The sequence below is a fragment of the Cryptomeria japonica genome, chromosome 7, assembly GCF_030272615.1.
Source record: "Cryptomeria japonica chromosome 7, Sugi_1.0, whole genome shotgun sequence".
In the NCBI taxonomy this organism is placed as follows: domain Eukaryota; kingdom Viridiplantae; phylum Streptophyta; class Pinopsida; order Cupressales; family Cupressaceae; genus Cryptomeria; species Cryptomeria japonica.
This window is the reverse complement of record NC_081411.1, coordinates 108914650-108933303: the sequence shown is the minus strand read 5'-3', so window position 1 is coordinate 108933303 and position 18654 is coordinate 108914650. Positions and strand designations below refer to the sequence as shown.

General features: G+C 41.9%; 1 protein-coding gene and 1 long non-coding RNA gene across 2 annotated transcripts in view; one reads left to right on the top strand and one right to left on the bottom strand.

Annotated features, from left to right (window-relative positions):
* LOC131045892 (uncharacterized) overlaps positions 1-18654 on the top strand; it is a 152599-nt gene that overhangs the window by 96957 nt on the left and 36988 nt on the right. The gene's annotated exons all lie outside the window — the stretch shown is intronic.
* Positions 2479-18654, bottom strand: part of LOC131045893 (uncharacterized) — a 54478-nt gene continuing 38302 nt past the window's right edge. Inside the window, exon 2 of the long non-coding RNA XR_009105884.2 lies at positions 2479-2943. This is a non-coding gene — a long non-coding RNA (uncharacterized LOC131045893). The remainder of the gene's footprint in view (positions 2944-18654) is intronic.

Sequence of the window (18654 nt, the reverse complement as noted above, 5' to 3'; positions counted from 1 at the left end):
AGAGGAGTGGTCACTGATGCGAGAGATGTGCAGATGTTTATCTGCAACCACCACACTTCACATGCACTCTTCAGGACCTTTGCGAAGAAGGAGTTCTTGAAACCAGTTGAGACTAGATATGCATCCTATTTCATTCTCTTCGAGAGAATGATTGAGTTGCAAGAGGCATTGCAACTCATGGTTATGACTAATAAGTGGAATAGGTGGGCTGAGGCCAAGAAAGAGCAAGGGAGAAGGGTGAAGGAGATAGTGAAGAGTGATGTATTTTGGACTGATGCGAAATACATTGTCTCTATCATTACTCCAGTATTCCAGGTGATCAGATATGGGGATGGGGATGCAACTAACCTTGGAGAGGTGTATGAGTGCATTGACTCTATGCTTGACTAGATGAGGGCTGCTGTGCAAGTGAAGGACCCCTCTTTAGCATTCTACAATGAGCAAATCTAGCCTATCATTCAGCGTAGATGGGACAAGTTGAACACTCCTTTGCATATGGCTGCCTTTGCCTTGAATCATAAGTGGTACAAGGCTAGACCGGGTAGACTAACACCGATTCAGGATGATGAGGTGAAGGCGGGTTTCTTTAAGTGCATAGAGAAGATGTTTGATTCCAGAGATGTCGGCACAATGCGCACTGAGTGGGGAAGATTTGCCACTCTTAGAGGTTATTCAGATGCGGCAAAGATGGATATAGACAACATGGCACAGGAGGACCCACTTTTATTGTGGAATTGTCATGGCCCGAAATCTTTGACCACCACTCTAGCCATCCGTCTGCTATCCCAGATTTCCAGTTCTTCAGCTGCTGAGAGGAACCGGTCTACATATAGCTTCATCCACTCTCTTAAGAGGAACAGACTTACCTCTAAGAGAGCAGAGAAGCTTGTGGCTGTACACAGTGCTTTGCGTCTCATTGACCGCAAGACACTTATGTACAAGGAGAGTCCAGCGGCACGATGGGATGTAAAGCCAGAGGAGCCTTCACAGATTGATGAGGATGATCCTACCACTTCAGATGCAGGGCTAGTTGGTGTGAGCTTGAGGGACCTTGATTCTCAGGAGTCGAGCAATTCCAGTGAGGAGGAGTTCGCAGATGATTAGAGGCCTCCATTAGCTACAGTTTGAGTTTTCACTTTTCAGTTTTGTCATTTTGTATTTGACTCTAGTCTCTTTTGTAATGCTATTGCTACACGTATTTGTATTTGGCTACTCATTGTAATGATGAATCATGTAATCATCTTTATTATTATAGACTTTGCAATGGCATCAGATATTCGTATTTTTGTTTTCCTTTTTCGATATTCATATGATAGAAATGAGAAATCTCCAATTTGACAATTTCATTTGTCAAATTTTATTTACTTTTAGCAATTAGTTACGTATCACTAATCTAAGTAATCTTGGTATTTCCTATAGTTTCATTTGAAATCTAATTCTTATACTGTTATACTGTTATACATCTTTTCAAAACTAGTTTTTCAAGTACTATATGTATATGTATAAGTATATGAGCACCACCACCCCGCCACCCCCCCGCCGCCGTCCCCCCGCCATCCCCAAATTTAGACCCTTGGTCCCACCGTCCCGGAGATGCGTCCCCCCGTCCCCGACACCTGTGGAACACTGAAATAATCCAAAGATATGCTTAGAAAGATGAGGCAACAGGAGAGGCTAGGATCTAAAGTGGGAAAGGAGATCCTTACCAATAACAAATGATAGATTAAGCTTTTCAAACAACCACTGCCAGCAAGCATAGGCAAAATCACAGTGAAGAAACAAGTGTGCAAAGGATTCTAAATTTTTATTACAAAAGACACAAGAAAATACTGTAGTAATACCCAACCTGTCCAACCTCATTCCTGTAAGGACCCTGTCTTGCACTGCTAACCAAGCAAAAGCACCAGCCTTTGGGAGGCAAGCCATATGCCAAAACAGCTTGTATGGCCAAGTAGATAAATCTTTAGCAACCAAGAGAGAATTATAGCCATCCTTAACTATGTACGATTTGTTCAGGCTCGTTGTCATGCGACTGGTTTCAAGTCTAACAATTGTGCAGAATTCTTTGCTTTGTCCTTTGGTTTGGATATGGCTATATCTTTGGGAATTAAGGACTTGATAATTGAGGGTGATTCTATGTTATCAGTCTTACCTTCTCATGGATCTATTTTAAATAAGACTAATGCTATAAGTAAAAGAAATTTTGCTTGTTGGAAACCTCCTCCACAAGGGCACTTTAAATTGAATTTTGATGGTGCTTCTCGTGGGAACCTTGGCCTAGCAGGGGCAGGTATGGTAATTTATGATCATAAGGTAAGATTTGTTCAGGCTCGTTGTCATGCGATTGGTTTCAAGTCTAACAATTGTGCAGAATTCTTTGCTTTGCCCTTTGGTTTGGATATGGCTATATCTTTAAGTAACCGAAAATGGTTTAATGGGACTGAAAAGTAGATCAACATGTGAAGTGCTAGTATGTGATTTGTCTATAGTGTTTGTCTAAGTTAGTGAATTTAAATTAATAAACTCATCCAAGACGTTCAAAGGAATGATGAAGAGTTTAACTATGTGACAAAGGATTCCATGGTTTTATTTGTAATTTGTGATGTTAGCTACATGATAGCTATAAAAGATGTTTCCTCATACCCATACAAAGCCCTGAAAGGTGTCATGCCTATACTCATGTGATGAGTTGTGTTGTAACAATTATCTCCCAAATACTACCATTTGATCCAAGCATTTTAGTTTCTTGCTACATAATTTCTTAGATATCCCTCAACCCACTTATTAACTATTTCTGTCTGTCCATTTGTGTGCTCAGTGTCAATTATGTGCATGCCAATCTGAAGAGCTCTTGCCAAAACACATTGAAGAACTTGCTGTGCCGATCACTGACAATGTTTTTAGGTAACAAATGGAGCCGAAACACCTCTTTGAAAAATAATTCTGTGTAATAACCCCACCAAAAAGATTTGTTTCAAGTTTGTAATAATTCTGAAATTTAACTTGCAAGCATTTCAACAAACACTTTGCATACAACTAAATATGAAGAATTTCTGAATACTAACAATCATGAGAGTTGCAACTAAAATTCTGAATCATACATCCATCATTGAACCACGCCAATGTTCAAAGATTTAACAGAGACATTTTGTCACACAGTTTGCAGCTAATAGTGTTTTAACAGATTTTCACGAATGATTACCACAAAATTAAATCTTGCAGCTTCATTGTGTACCAAACAATTTTTTTTGCAAGAATACCGATTGATGAATATTCCAACTACAAATGCTAAATTCATTTATTCCTGTTGTAAACTATAAAATCTAGAAATACCGAACAGAGTTTGTTCCTACTCATGGAGTTACCAATATTTTATTTATTATTTTGCTGACTTCAAAAGGTAGTTGGTTGGCAGTCCAAATCAGTAGTCAACACTATCTTTGACCTGAAGATGTACGACACCTTCCATACAAAAATTGCTGCATTTAATATTGGTACGGCTCCTTTGAGAAAAGGTATGACAGTCTTTTGAAGCTTATTCCCTCACTAAAAAGGTTGCAGCAGCATCATTAAGGCATATAAGGGCAGCGCTAAGGATGAAACAAGGCTTATTAAGGCTTCCAACAAGATTTGACCCTCCTTTGAATATTTCCCAAGGTGTATGGCTCTCTTGGGGAAACTCTAATGGTATGGCTAGGAATTAATACATATAGATTTTAATTCATCTTTCCCACTGCACACATTACGCTTAAATTTCTGCTCTTTTCACCCGCACACATACACAACGAATTCTAATACATATATTCACTTCTACACAAAACACTTCATAAATTTATATTTGCTGGAAAAACTTTTATAAATTTATTACGTATAAATCTGCATCTCTTGGAAAGATATTTTGTTACCAATATCCTCTTGTTAACCTGAACCCTCAACACAATTGTGAACTCTGGTTGGATCCACCTTTGAATCTTTTCTGTACAAACTATGACCTCGAATGTATCACATGATATTGTCTACGGAGTAATATTTCATCATTGAAACCAATCTTACCTTAGGGTTTCATCTAAGGCGAAAGAGATGAATGGTGTACAATCTCAGTGAAAGTAGAGTTTCACAATTCTTCTCCAATTTCCTTTCATAAGCATTCTTGAAATTTTTGGAAATTATAGTTTTAAATTACTTTTCAATAATAAACCTTAAGCTCCAAATAATTGATTTTATATAATTATTTACTTTCTTGGCACTTGTCATTTTATTCACTTTTATAAATAATTAATGTAAGTTGTCTTTTAATTCACCTTTTGACAACTTAAATATTAATTATTTAATATTTTAATTTTTCTCACACATCTACCAAAAGTTGCAAAAAATATAGAAATAGCCTGAAGGTGAATTCAAAATGTGCCTACATACTAAAAGCTCACTAGTGATCTATTTTTATTTAATAAAAATTGATATTTTCTAAAAATAGAATATTTCCCCAAGAAGTTTGGAATACACCTATAATGACAAATTTGGCCATGAAAAGCATTAGTGGACTCATCTTGATCCCCAAAATACAATGTCATTACTTGAACTCCATTCTAAAAAGGTTGGGACTCCCCAAGAAAGATGGAGCTTTCAAAGATGTTGGATTATTAAAAAATGGGGACATTACAATCCACCCTTCCCAAGGATTGCTTGTCCTAAACCAATGCAAACCCAGTTATTGATTGATCTTGAATAAAACCCAATATGATTCCAGGATCCCAAATCAATCTCAGGGAGACTACACCATGCTTTTGCTGCACCACTCTGATTAAATATGGAATACCTATGTGCCAAGTCTCCGTCTTCTTTTATTGTAGCCCAACTTAATAGCCACCTTGAAGAACCAAGCTAAGATACAAGATTTGGATTCTTCTTCTGTAAAATAGAACACCTCATAGCAAAGCGCTATGAAATCCTTTTTCCACCATATGCTTTTGCAACATTTGGAGCCTGTCCAAATTACTTCCGAGTGACCAATAAATGAATAATTGTGTATCACTCACAATTTTATTAATGCAGATATCACCTCCAACTCTACAATAAATCATGATCCTAGGCATTCGGAAAAAAAGTTTGCCCATCAAGTGAGCACAATACTCAAAACAAATAAGCACATTGGCTGATTTTATTAAAATCAGCAACATGCAAGGTTACCAAGATTCGAGGGTACTTGAAGACTCCGAAGACTGATTCTAGTACTGGTACGGCTGATTTTCAAAAATAGGAGATTGGGGTACTTGGAGATGCCAATTTTTTAAAATATAATTTAATAATTTCCTGTAAATATCATGATAGGATCCTATGAAAACAAGAACAATGGTAAAGTTTAACATTAACTTTTAAATTGAACAAAAAATTGAAATTAAAATTGCTTATACTGTTGGTACCATAGCCAATCTAAATGGTTTAGTGCAAGTAAGGTAATATAGTTGTTAAGCACACTCAATATTGTCGGCTAAATGGTAAAAGGAATTTCTCTTTAGACCATTACGATAACAAGAAATTAGTCACACAATTGTTTGTCCCTCTCAAAAAGTCTACACTACTAGTAGATCCGATCACTATAACTTTGCATGGATTTTTGTCTTCCCGTGACACGGTTTCCTTTTTAGTTATTTCCCTACAACTTTTCTTTGCTGCAGGCTTATTTTATTTATTTATTTTCCTTTTTTACCTTTACTATGTTTTGCCCTAATTTTTTTGGCGGGAGACGTCAATTTTTGGTAGGGAGACTTTGGAGGTGGCAACCAAAAGCACCCTATGCATCGGGAAGTTTCTAGAGACATGTCTCCATCTCTAAGAAGCATCTCCAGGGGTAGGAGATGGATCTCCCAGTAACTATGGCAACATGAAATAGTTACAACAATTGCAATAATGAATTATTCTTAAATGCATAGGAGACAAGCATTGAAATGATTGAAAACACTTCTTAATAGACTAGAAATTCTTTGGCCATTAATCTCCAATTGAAAATAGTCCATTTTTTGACTGAAAATACTTGCCAATCCACCTATATGCAAGTGTAATGTCCCCTTATGTTTTTATTTATGAAGTAGGAACATTCAACTTATAAGAATCAATTGCAAAAGACTGCTTTCCTCACTAAATCAAATAATGCTTAAGGAAATAATAATAGGAATTACATGATTGCAAAATAATAATTTATGATATTACTTAATGAATGATTGTTGTCATGTCCCCACTTTAGCTCTGTCTAGTAGAGACATGTGAGTCAGCTTATTATGGAGTCTTGTAGGCTAACAGTGGTGGATAGAGACTCAGTGAGGATATTCAGTGTTTGGGATTTGGTGTTCTGGCAGTAGTAGACCAGTTTGGAGCATTTCCTTAATTTTAGGAGGCAGTTCCTACATTTGTGGAGGCTATTCCTACTATTTAGGAGGTTATGACAGTATCCAGGGTTGGGTTTCCATGAGACTATTCCTTGGTTTCAGTTACAGAAGATTTGGGTATGTTTCCTAGTTTCTAGGAGCATCCCTAGATTTTAGGGATAAGATTGCCAGTGGATCCATGATTTCCGACTTCAGTCACAGACAGGTGGCAGGTTCCGTTTCAGGCTTTTGGAGTCATTTGAGCCTTCTGTAGCTATTTGGGTTATATTTTTAATATATTTAAATATTTCCTAAGTTAGCGTTTAATTAATTAAATAAGGCTATGTTTATAGCCATTTTGGAGTAATAAGGGGTTTTTGGCTTCATCTAGATGCATATGCCCATGTGTTATAGCTCGTTGGAAAGGTCTTGAACTTTTCTAAATGTTTCCCATTTGTCAGGGACCCTTTTGATGAACGAAATTCTTTTATATTAAAAAAGTGGCGTTTTTTGTATACTTAGCGACTAAAAATGAGAAATAAGACTCTATAAGCCTAAGCGCACTTTTCATACACTTTTAGGGTTCGAGCTAGAGGGGAGGAGTTATAAGGAGATGGTAACCTAATTATCATCTATCTTTTACACATTTCATCTTTGATTTGGAGAATTTGCTCTGGAGAGCGATTCGGCATCTGGGACGGAAACCCCAGGGTCTTGCCTGTCTGGGACGTAGCCCCAGCACAGTGGTTATTTGGTTCTTGCATTCAGTTTTCAGTGCCTTAGAGTGGTATGACATCTTTTCTGGAGGATTTAGTGAACAGAGTTTGGGTTCAGCGTGGAGATTGGGGGTTTCTAGCTTGGCATCACCTAACAGCCGTACGGCTGTACTTTGCAGCCATTTCTCTTCCCACGTGGAGCTATATAAGAGCTCTGGATGTTTGCCGCAGCCTCCTTCTTGATTTCAGTATTCACTCTTCATTCAAGTTGGACTCATTGCTTATTGTAATCTTCCTGGAATTGTTTGGAATCACTATCTGGATAATTATTTGATTTAAATAATCAGAAATCTGCTTGGTACAATTCTGATTTGGCTGTGTATGAACATTTATTTCCAGTACTCTTTTCATGTACTTGTTCTTCAATTATTACTTGCTGAAAAACTATCAAAAACACAAAAATAAACAAAGCTTCTGCAACTTCTGTCTATTCTCTAAAACCATCAAAGGAAACACAGGAAAATATAGTTTATTAATTTAAAAACTACAGCAGATCAGCAAGGGGATCCATCAGGGATCTTTCAATTGTCCTTATGAAATACATTATATGTTATATGGTAAACACTATCACTACTATTTCAGATATAGCACTTGGATATATGCAAATGATCTTGGATACTTTATATATATCTGATCTACAACTATGATCAGATTAGATACTGCTGTCCCTGATATAGCTTGGAAGTATATGCAAGTCTGTGATATTGAATCTGTAGAGATGAAGAGAGAGTACTGCTCTTTCTGATGTGTCACGATGTAATGTATGCTTCAAGTTTCCTCCTGATGATTATAGCAATAATGCTATGAAGCTGTGTCTGATTTGGCAATGGAACTATGCTGATAATGATCCTCAATCACTAACAGTGATGAGATGTTTTCTGTCTCTGATTGTTACTTAAAACTCATGCAATAATGGTGCTGTTTCTGATATGTCGCTGACTGGATCATGCACACAATATTGGGCCTTCGGCCTGCTCACCATGAGCTCTTCCAAAACTGGAAATAAACAACAAAATACAAAATACATCATGCTTGATGGAATGTGTTAGATCTTTCTCTTATACCTCTCAAACCGAAAGGATGGCATCTTTTGGAATTCGATCAGACACCTCTCTTCGTAATCGAACTTCTTCATAACCATCAGTTTGCTTGATCAAGGAATATTGATTTATCATGATCGCTGCTATCATTAGGGCATAATAATAGTTCTTGCAATCGCTGCCTTTGTTACTATAACACGTGCCTTTTCATAATGCAATTGGAAATGATATAATTTTTATTTTGGTATGCTAGAGGTATCCCCGTGACCCAGCCCAGCGACCCAACCTGCCTTAACTTGGGCTTACTTTATTGCCAAGTTGGGGCCAGGAAGGGGCGAGCTGAGGCGAGACTAGTCCCCTAGGGGGAGAAGCCGGAGCGCGCAACCAGTCCTCCCTCTTAAACCCGGGAGGGAGTCGAACCCAAGACCGATGGGGAGCAAACCCACCGTCCAAGCCAACTCACCTACCCGTGCGGGCTAATTGGAAATGATATGATTGCTGTCCATAATTCTTAACAATATCGATTAACCTTGTGTTGTTGCTAACCAACGGTTAATTAAATCAATATTATTGTTGACAATATAGTTAAGAGGTGTCATGCTGTTACAATCAATGAGTGTGACTAATTAATCGATTAGCAATCCCTTCCTATATTGATACTTAGCATTACAAACCGCTTCCTATTATTGTTGATTAATATTAATCTTACTTTATCAATTATTATCGATACTCATGATCTCTTTGTTTATGATATTCATATCATCTCTAATCTTCTAATTGTATCTCAAGATGCAATGATGATTGACTTCATAATAATCAGCTGTTTATCATGCTATTTCCATCAACTGATGTTCAGATCACTTGTATCTTCTCCATATAAGAATGATTAACTTTAATCTATTGAACATACTTTCCTTGTTATGATAACCATGTTACTTACTATCTTTATTTGAGATGGAAACATCATTTACCTTGGGTTCCGACTTCTCAAAGTGTTAGTAAGGAAAATTGTCTTATTCATAAGACTTCACGATTTTCTGAATACTTTATTACTCTAACTATCTATGTACATTACTTCTACTATCATCTTACTAGCTATCGGTGCTCAAGGTTTGCCACTCCCTTGACCATAAAAGTATTTATTGTTTGTTAACTCTCTAGGTTAAAGATGGTGACATCACAACAAGCAACTAAAATTGTGTGATGGCTGATTGAGAGCATGACAACTGCACCAAATCTGAAATTTTCTCCCATGGCCCCCCATAGAATAGTCCATTTGTCATCATAAACCTCCAGTGTACCTAGCTGGTGAACTTTTGCACAAATACTACACAATGAAGTAGTTCCACCAAGATTAGGTTGTGCAACTCTAGTATTTATAGTGACTCCTTCATAGATAGGTGGATGCACAACATAACTTCTTAACTCACAATAGTAACGACATTTCCCAGTTGTTGGCAACCTCAAATATGAAGTTTAAACACCATGCAAGGTTGATGTAACATAGAACAAGCTCCACCATGAAACTATACCTTAACTCAATCTAACATATTGCATTCCTTGATTTCATTTCATGAATCATCCAATGATTATGTCTTCAAGATGATGAAGTCTTGATGTATCATAACATTCCATGTAAAAATTTCATCTCTAATCTCAATTATGCACCCTTTATCAGGTGGTCCACCAAGAAACTTGTGCCTATGTTGCTCTGTGCTGATATCCATGCGAACTTTCCCTTGAAATTTTCTAGTGGGGCTCATAACTTTCTCTATAGTAAGGATACCTTCTATCCAACTTTTTAACTCTAGATAGTGCGCTTTGCTCCATTGCAAAATTGGAGATGAAACATCACACATCATGCAAAGCTGACCCAAAGTAAACTCAATGCCATAACAAGATGAGCGAATTGCTACTATCTTAACTTGCAATATGGGATTCTTGCATGAAGGAAAGTCCTTTATTCTTGATACCCAATATCTTAATGGAGCCCCCAAAACCCCATATTCTTATGTGTAGACATGCTTGGATTCTTTCACCTGTCTTATGATGTTTCTTTTGATGAAGACCACTTTGTAATTAAAGTATAAAGCATCAATCATAGACTCTCATGAATACTTTCATGCCTTGGGTTATAATCCAAAAGATAGTCAAATTGCTTACCTTCGGGTGCTAGTTGGAGAGTTGTAGCAAGCTCAAACCCAAAATTCTGCTCAAATGCATGCTCTTCAACAAGGATTTTTTGTAAGTACAATTTATATGTTTCATGAATAGGAACACTCTTCTCATATTTTGAATTGAAATGATCCTAAAGCTTATCAATAGTTGCTGATTTTAAATTTTTAGCATGTTCAAATCATCATTAAAATCAAGCAAGGCACCTTTCACATGTGCATGCTTCTTAATAGGGCCATCCTATGTAATGTTTGCTTGTTGCACCTAGTCAATTTGGCTTTCCATTGGCCTATTCCCGGGTTCTCGTAGGCTAAGCGGAGTTGGTTAGGGGACTCGGTGTCCTGAGGAGAGCTCGAGCAAATGATTTCAATGTGTTCTGATACAATTCCTATTTTTAGAATATACTATTTTTAGTAAGTTCCTGTTGTCATTTTATGACACCCTTGGTCCATCAGTGAGAACTGATCAAAGATATGTTCCATGGACTAGCGCTGCCCAATTGATCAAGGAGAAAAGCAGTGAAATCATGGTTTGAAGTGTTGCCTTGTCGGAAGTTCCTTGGCCCTCTCTTTCTCTTCCTGAAACTCTGGAACCCCGAGGTTCCGAGTTTCTTTGCCTTAGCCTCTTTCTTTCCTACCCCGGGACTCCGGAACCCCCAGGGTCCGAAGTTCCTTAGTCTTCTACCCCGGAACTCCGGAACCCCCAGGTTCTGAAGTTCCTTAGTCTTCAACCCCGAAACTCCGGAACCCCCAGGTTCCGAAGTTCCTTGCCCAACTACGGAGACCCCGGTCTCTGAAGTTCCCCAACTACGGAGACCCCGATCTCTGAAGTTCCCCAAGTTCCTAAGTCTTCTACCCCAGAACTCTGGAACCCCCAGAACTCCGGAACCCCCAGGTTCCGAAGTTCCTTAGTCTTCAACCCCTGAACTCCAGAACCCCCAGGTTCCGAAATTCCTTGCCCAACTACGGAGACCCCGGTCTCTAAAGTTCCTTGTCCAACTATGGAGACCCTGGTCTCCGAAGTTCCTTGTCCAACTACGGAGACCTCGGTCTCTAAAGTTCCCCAACTACGGAGACCCAAGTTTCTGAAGTTCCCCTTCTCTCTTTAACCCTTTCCCTCTCTATCCCGGAACTCTGGAACCCTGAGGTTCTGGAGTTCCTTTGAGCAGTTCCTCAGAACTCCGGAACCCCGAGGTTCCGAAGTTCCTTCCCCTTTTGCCTTCTCTCCCTAGTTCCTCTGGAACTCCGAAACTCCAAGGTTCCGAAGTTCCTTGCTCCTTACCTTGTCTTCCTCATTTCGGGAGTCCGAACTTCCGAAGCCTCTGGGCTTGCTTCTGGCTTGCAACACTTCCGGATGGCGTGATTGACACTCAAGGCTTTAAATGCTCCGACAGTGTTGGTGACTTATGCACTTTTTTGTGGAGCCACAGGGGTGCATTTAATGTTTTTGGTAGGATTTCCATTAAGGGAGGTACGGGGCCATGCTGGGTGACTTATGTGATGTCTGACTTTGGAAGGTCAGTCAATCTATCTTCCACAAAATTGCCTTTGGAAGTATGGTTAGGTTGCTTGCATGGACAAGTCAAGTGCATGCACTTCCCTGCACTTCCAGACTGACATGTAGGGGTCATGATCACCATTGTAACCCATTTTTTCTATATAAGGTTGTTAAGCCTCGTTGTAAGGGGTTCTTTTCCCTGCTGCCTTGAGCTTTCCTTATGCTCTTCTCTTCTCTTGAAGACTTGTGATCTTTTGCATTTCTGCAACTGTAAGATTGGCTTGTGGCCTTATGATTAATTGAAAATCATCATTCTTGCCTCTTTTCAACTTATGTATGATGTGTATGATTTCTTACCTCCATCATAGGTGTTTGTCTTGTGGTTTCTTCTCTTCATATATGTTGTGTTAACTGGTATTCTGAGTGTGACTTGTGAGAATCCTTCTCCCCTCTTGGTATTCAGTGAATTCTAACCTTCATATATGCATTGGGGTCACTCATACAACTGAAAAGTAGTGCATCTTCAGGGTATTTCAGTTAATTACTTGTGTCATTTCGGTAGGGAGAGGAACTATCTCTTCTTGGTGCATCACCTCCTTTCATTTTAAGCAATTCTCTCTTCCTTTTCCTCTATGCAAGTTGTTAGGATAGGCTTAGGAGTTAGTTTTTTTAAGTGTTGAGTTGGTTCAACACCTGCACCTGGATTGAGAAGGAAGTCGGCCTTCTCCGGAGATTCAACCCCCTTGCGCAAGGTCCCACACTTCGGGGTTGTTTCAATGTTTCACAAGGTTGCTGAGTTGATAGCTCAGCAAGGGTGCAAGCTTTTGTGATAACAGTTCCATTTTGGGCACTTGGTCTCAGCCTCTATTTCCTCTTAGTTTAAAGTGAAGTGTTTCAGATTCCAGCCTTGGTGAGTTCTAAGGTTGGATGATAATATTTTTATTATTTCACTAAGTGCTGTTTATAAGGTGACTTTATCTTATAACTTAAGTGACTTAAAAGTATTCATGTTATGTACCCAAATGCTATGCCTGGGAAAGAAAGAACAACTTAAGTTCTAAAAAATTTATTTTATAAGCCCAAAAGGGAATGCCAAGGTGAGAGGATGTTTAATATTTTATTAAAGTGAAATGTCAGGGAAAAGAATTCAAATTTGAAGTGTGTTGCCCTAATTTTTCCATCCACATTATAAACATATGTTTTGAGCTCTCATTTGGGGTATTCTAAATTGACAACTCAAGGAGATGCTGCTGGAATGAACATTGAGAGTTCTCTTGTTTCTGGTTGAGGACGAAAACACTCATCAATGGTGCTGGTTTCGGTGGTGAAACATCCACCTTGTTGGTTGGTTTGATTAGATTCAGTTTATACTGATTTTTGGCTCAAAGTTGGTGATATGGGTTTGAAAATGATGGTCTTTGAGGTTTTTTGATGTGGGTATTGAGTTTTTGGTGTGGTGTGTTCATTAGGAGAGAGTTGTTTGAGTTTTGTGGAGTTTGGATGGTTTTTTAGTGTGTTGGTCTTCATTTTCAAAGGAACTGGAATCCATATTTCTATTCATAACTCTATGGGTGAGAGGGATGTCATTTTAGGTACTTTTATTCTTTATTGTTGGGTGCCCTATTTCAAGTACTAGATGCTCATTTTTGTGAAGAATTGATTTTTTGTTGCAAATCGTTGTCCTAGGAAGAAACACCGTTCTTGCCTTGGCATGTGGGAGCTAGTTGTGGAGATTTTTGAGCATTTTTGGTCTGCAAAATCTTCTTAAAGGGAGATGTCTAGGTCCTCTAAACGTGCCCTTGAGAGCCTAGCTTGATTGGTAGGCAAGTGTGATCGTCTACCTACACATTGGTGAACTACCCTTGTGGATTTCTTCGAGTTTGTTGCAAACTTACTGAGATACATTTTTGAGTAATTTGAGCCTTGGTTATTGCATAACCAGCAATAGCAAAGGGAGGAGATTCAGACCCTGCTTTCAATTGGGGAAGACAGTCGGAGATGATAGCATTACGACCAACACCATCACTGGGGAGAGCCTGAGTGGCAACGAGTGTCGCACCTGTTGGCAAGACATCAAAGATATTCATCCATTAAAGGTGGCACTTACCCACTCTCAAGTAGATAAGGCCACACATCTACCTTTTTTTAATGCTCAGGAGTTTGAGCCCTATATTTAAGAGCCATGGTGGTACTATACAATAGGCATTTCCACAAATTTGTCATCCAGTTTAAGGGCTTCAAGATCATTGCATCCCTTTGGCTTGCTGAGTATACAAGGGTATGTTTACCTCACTGGGTAAACAGGAAGAATACAGAAATCGAACAGCAATGCACAATGCAAATACAAAAGAAGTACCAGAATAAGCTTGCCATTAATGTCAAAAGATGTTCATATTATATCTGTCGTCAATATTACATGTCCTCCAATACCCGGAGGTGATACAATATATGACTGCCGAAGGGGTGCGACACAACCGTCGCGACTCCAACTACCTACCCGTCGGCTAACTAACTATTGATAATTAACATTACTAACTATACACTTTTTCCCGATAACATCATCCCCCCCAAAAAAGAAGTCGTCTCCGACGACTAACAACAAAATGGAGACAATGTAATATAAATATACAACCAAGTGAAAGTCAAGGAGGGGGCTGAGGAAGCGTCCCTGAAGTCGAAGGGTGAGAGGCAGGTGTCTGGGCCGCCAGGCGAGCGCGGAGCTCATAGACCTGTTGGGTGCGTGCTGCCACATCCCGCTCTGCCACCAACACCTTCTCTAAGGCCGTCTTCACCATAAGCGCAGCCTCCAGTAGCTCCTTCTCCTTGGTATCGGCGGACTCTGTCATGCGAACCAACTGAGCCTGAACAACATCTAACTCCTGCTGGACGAGACTCCGCGCACTCTGCTCCTCCGAAAGATGGGTGTCCACCGCAACCTTCGCTGCGCGGGCTGTCTCAAGCTGTGCTACCAACTCGGATCTCTCGGCTGCCCACGAGGCTTGTTGTCTGGCCATGTCCTGCTCTAACTCAACTCGAGCAGCCTCGCGAACCGCAGACTCATGCTGCGTCTGGCGTAAGGCATAGTAGGCCTCCCTGTAAACCTGCTCAATCTCCCGGACGAGAGTCATCACCCTACTCTCCACGACGGGCTGAGGCACACTCCAAGCCTCCAACATCGCATCCGTCTGGATAACTGGCCACCCTCGTGCCTCAAAACATGAAGTGAAAGCTACGGGATAGCCGTCTCGCATAAACTGGAGGACCTGCTCTAATTCCTCCACAACCTACTGCAGAGCTCGTGTCTGAGCCGCGGCCACCACTCGTCGACCCCTCGTCACCATATCTGCCAAGTAAACCTCAATATCCTCCCCATCCAACCCCGATGTAGGTACAAGAAGCCCACGTGGTAACTCAAAAGTCTCCTCAACCACACCTGCTCCATCCTGCTGGCACAATGGTGTCTCCCCCGCCCCCTCAAGTGTAGCAGTTGCCTGCTCTGGGCCGGTAGGAACACCCTCTCCAGTGACCTGTCCCTCTGCTGGTGCCTGCGTCTCCGCCGAGGAATCCTCCAGATCCACCACCTCAGTGGGAGGCTCTCGCCGAGGTGAGAGTACAGCTGCTCCTACGGGTGGCATCACTGTCATCTGGAATCTCCGGGTCAGCCAACTCCCCATAGCCGCCACCGATGGAGCTGCACTCAACACCTCCGACCCTCTCTCCCCCTCGGAAACATGTCCTACGATGGGCTCCTCCAACAAGGAGGCAGCAACCGTCACCACTGCGTCGGATCCCACAACGTCCAGTCGCACCTGAGGCTTCGTCTCAACCATCTCCTCTGCCACGCCTCCCTGCGGTGGACCACACAACTCTGCCGTGCTGTCAGTACATGCCTCTACGGGAGTCGGTCCTGCGGCTGGTGCACAAGTATGCTGCGGTGGTATGGCGGAAGGTGCTGCGGCCGGCTGCATGGGCCCGAGTGTAACGAGCGTGCGGCTCTGCCCAAATGCCGGAATCGAAGTACTGCCCGCCGACGACCCCACAAGGGTGCCAAGTGGGAGTGTGGGTGGTGCAAACAACACTCGCTCTTCGGCGGGTTCCATCCTCCCCTCGTCTGTGGCCCGACTACTACTGTCATCCTCATCCTCCGAATCCTCGGAATCCTCTGCACTGCTAGAAGTTTCTCGCCCACTATCTGGTTCTGCTGCGGTGGTCTCTAATACCCGTTTCCGCTTCGCGGAAGAGTGTCCAATATCCAGATGTCGCCAATGCATGATAGGAGGCTCACCCTCCGCCAAAGGTCCCTGTGGCCTAACTTCCAACTCGGCCTCTGGCACTGCTTCCCGCGTAGCCTCCAAAAACAGTCCAATGGCATAGTGGGGCATGTAAAAGGTGCGCTGCTCCATCATCAAGAATGCGCACATCCGCTCTGATAACAAGGTAGCCCAATCATACACTACACCGTTCAGTAACCCGTTCATCAATATGATCTGTGGCAGAGCGATGTCGGATGCCCTACCCGACCCTGTCAACCTGCTTTTGATGACGTCCATTATGCATCGCCAATGACCCTCTGCGACAAAGGACCTACGCATCCCACGACCCTTCGTGGCGTCTACGATGCTCGCCATCTCTGCTGGGGTCAAGTCTCGCGACACTCGCGTAATCCAATGTTCCTTTTCCTCCCGTGTCATGTTCTTCGCCTTCAAGTCCACTTTTTTGCCATGTATGCCTGGGATGCCAAATACTCTCGTGAAATCTGCAGGTTTGAAGGATATGGTGATATCCTTCCCAAGATACTCAAATGTGCTCGTCCGTGAGTGGCTATCAAAGGTATCAACCATATATCGCAATGCTCCCTCGTACTCGCGAATGGCGAACACAGGCATCCGGATAGCCCATTCTACCCCTGCTTTGCGAAGACTTGTCTTCACCAAATTATCATCCGGCGTTTCTTGCCACCATCTCCGACATTCCACCCCATTCAATCCCTCAAAGGTGATATTCTGTGAAGTGGAGGTGTTCTTCCCTCATGCAGTGGGCTGCTGTGGTGTCTTTTTCTTCTGTCTGGCTTCCATTGTGCCACCTGCTATTCGAACACCCGAAGGAAGAATACGTGCATCCGGCTTCCTATGGCTGCTATCCTGCAACTGTTTTTTCCAATTTCTGTTTCCCGCAGACTCCATTGACCACTTCTTGATTTCCCCTTGTCGTACGGAAAGCACCTAACTACCTCCTCGCAGATAGGCCGTACGACGGTAATCCCCAACTACCTCCGGCTAGTAAAAAGTTGAACAAAAAATCCTCTTGTCCACCTCCCACACTACTCCGCCCGGTAACTTCTTGCCGCCTAGATTTGTGAACACCGCACGGTAGCTTTTTGTCGGCCTATATGTGTGAACACCGCACGGTAGTCAAAGCGGTTTGTTCTGTCATCAACTTGGTAGAAGCATGGCAGCGAGCAAGAGTTTGGTTTGCTTCAGTTAAACCTAGCCTTCGATAAAAAATCCAGCTCTATTCCATTTCGTTCGGTAGCTCTTCCTGCGGTAGCTTTGTGTTTCCGATGACTTTGCATTGCTTTTGTAAACTCTTAAGCTTTGCCAAATTTATCTACCTTGATTTGGACTTGTATCATCTGAGGATTGCACAGGCTTCATTGCCTTTCTAATGGGCCACATGCTTTCTAGAAGATAAGACAAACCTGTCAATACATGTAACCTACTAGCCGGAGTTCCTGTCTTCGCTAGTGCAGTTCCATATGTGTCCAGCAACACAAACATGGAACATACTTGATGTCATATTGCAGAACCTCAGGCAACCATGCCTTGTTCTCCACGTCGGCCATCACAATGTTGAGCCATTCACCATTTTTGGCCTCCACCTCGGCCACAGTATTTGCCAAAGAAGCGCAAAGTCTGCACCTGGGCGCGTAGAACTCTAAGAGAGTCGCCTCTTTCTTAGTGGCGAGTGCTAATGCCAGAGCTCGCTCCTCCGCCTCTCCCTGCTCTTCTGGAGACAATTTAGAAGGCGCTGCGGCTGCTTTCAGTTTTATCTGACTATTGTTGCTCGCTAAACTGGTGATGACTTTCCCTGCATTGGAGAGCGATTGGAAAAGCCAGGGCATACCCACCCTGCATCCCTCTCCATTACACTCCCACGGCCATTTCCCACGCGAAAATTTTTCCTTCCCTTCGGCTGCTTCTTTTTCCCTTCGGTAGGCGTGGCTTTCCCTTCGGTAGGCGTGGTGGTGCGGGGTTCTTCTTCCTTCGCTGCGTGTCCCGTTTTCCTTTGCGCTGCGTTTTATCTCCTTCGGCGGTTTTGCGGCTTTATACCCACGCGGCTTCCACCGCACGGTGGTGAGTATTCCCGCCTGTCACGCGGGTGACCCGGGTTCGTTCCCCGGCAACGGTGCCAAATGTTTACCTCACTGGGTAAACAGGAAGAATACAGAAATCGAACAGCAATGCACAATGCAAATACAAAAGAAGTACCAGAATAAGCTTGCCATTAATGTCAAAAGATGTTCATATTATATCTGTCGTCAATATTACATGTCCTCCAATACCCGGAGGTGATACAATATATGACTGCCGAAGGGGTGCGACACAACCGTCGCGACTCCAACTACCTACCCGTCGGCTAACTAACTATTGATAATTAACATTACTAACTATACACTTTTTCCCGATAACAGGGTATTTGGGATACCCTCAAGGGGACCTTCCACTGCCAATCCGAGTGGAAAGATGACATGGCAACATAACAATGCCCTTCTGAAGAGAGTGTCACACAAAACTCACCAAGGAA